The 1,600-nt window shown below is 49.4% G+C and overlaps 1 pseudogene; it reads left to right on the plus strand.

Annotated features, from left to right (window-relative positions):
* Positions 1–265: 265 nt before the first annotated feature.
* On the plus strand, positions 266–336 carry LOC125040990 (annotated as a pseudogene).
* Positions 337–1,600: the final 1,264 nt, after the last annotated feature.

Below are 1,600 nucleotides of genomic sequence, written 5' to 3' on the forward strand. Positions count from 1 at the left end.
TTTACGTTTGAAGAGGGAGGGATAAGGATAAGCCAGGTAGGCGAAGCTGAGCCTCGCCAGAGCTATGCCTATGAAGGAAGACCGGCTTGTGCTGACTAAAGCCGACTCGAACAACCCGTTTCAGCTGGTGTTGACTCGACTGAGCTTAGTCCTTACCCAGCGTGGTGCCCAGCCACAACAGTATCCTCCAGACGACAATTGCAATTTTCGCGCGTGGGAGGGGCGCGAGCCGCCGACGTTACCACTGTAAATATCCCGGATGCTAGTACTTGCTTTGGCAGTACATATACTAAGATTGGAACGATACAGAGAAGATTAACATGGCCCCAGAACAAGAGGAAAGGGGGGAGGGGGGCAGTATAAGAGAAAAAGAAAAGAGGCAATACGGTGAACACAAGGCAGGTAGGGACGGGTGAGCGGAAGCGAAGGGAGACCAGGTTAGGTCGAAGAATCAGGCGGTCTATGAGAAGGGTGGATGGCATAAGGGAGAAGGTGGAGTATGTTGAAATCGGGGAGACTGTCGGCATTAGAAAAGCCACTTTTCAAGTTGACATTCGGCAGCAGCTTGATAAAGGATTCCACCAGTCTGTGGGCGTAGACATCAGCAGAAGGAAAGACAATTTGCCGAGCTAACCAATCCAGATGATGCCCTGTGTCCCACTGGTGGCAGAAGAGGGCGTTGTTGGTGTGTCCCCTGGATACAGTGTTTTCTTGAGACAGACGCTTGGTGAGACTGGCGCCTGCCTCGCCAAAGTACTGCATATCATAGGAGGCACAAGGAAATGCATAGGTGCTCCCCTTCGAGGTAGAGGGAGGGCTGGTGTGGACCAGGTTGCGACGGAGTGTTCACCTGGCGAAAGATCAGCCTGCAGTTAAGAGGGTGAAGAGGGCGACGAAAAGGTTAAGGACAGGCAGGTGAGGAGTTTCTTTTGAAGAGATGTCGTGGTTGAAGGTACGCCGTGCCCTGGATAATGCGACCTCAAGAACATGACGAGGGTAGGCCAGTTTGGAGAACGAACGACACAGGAAGTCGATCTCTCCATCCAGGTACTGAGGGTCACAGATGTGGAGACCGCGGAGAAACAGCAACGTGGCAACACCCCTCTTCACATGGAGTGGATGGTAAAAGAAGAAGTGTATGGACGTACCACTATGTATTGGTTTCCTGTATATGGAGAAGAAGTGGTCAGCAGAGCGATGAACAAGAGTGTCCAAGAAAGGGAGCTTGTCAACCTCCTATTCCATCTTGAAATAGATGGAAGGAGGAAGAGAGAGAGAGTCAGCTGCGTCAGGACATCTGAGAACAGGACAGGGTCATGAGGCCAGAGAGCAAAGACGTTGTCGACCTACTTCAGCAATCGAAGGACAAAGGTAGCTGTAAGGGAGCAGCTCAGACTCGAAGTACTCCATGAACAGGCTTGCCAGGACTGGAGAGAGAGGAGAACCTTGGCTACGGACATGCGTCTGGGAGTAGAAGCGACTCTCAAAGGAAAAGGAATTAGACTCCTCACACACACACACACCGTATATATATGTATATATATATATATATATATATATATATATATATATATATATATATATATATATGTATATTTAC

The sequence above is a fragment of the Penaeus chinensis genome, chromosome 29 (assembly GCF_019202785.1).
Source record: "Penaeus chinensis breed Huanghai No. 1 chromosome 29, ASM1920278v2, whole genome shotgun sequence".
Classification (NCBI taxonomy): Eukaryota; Metazoa; Arthropoda; class Malacostraca; order Decapoda; family Penaeidae; genus Penaeus; species Penaeus chinensis.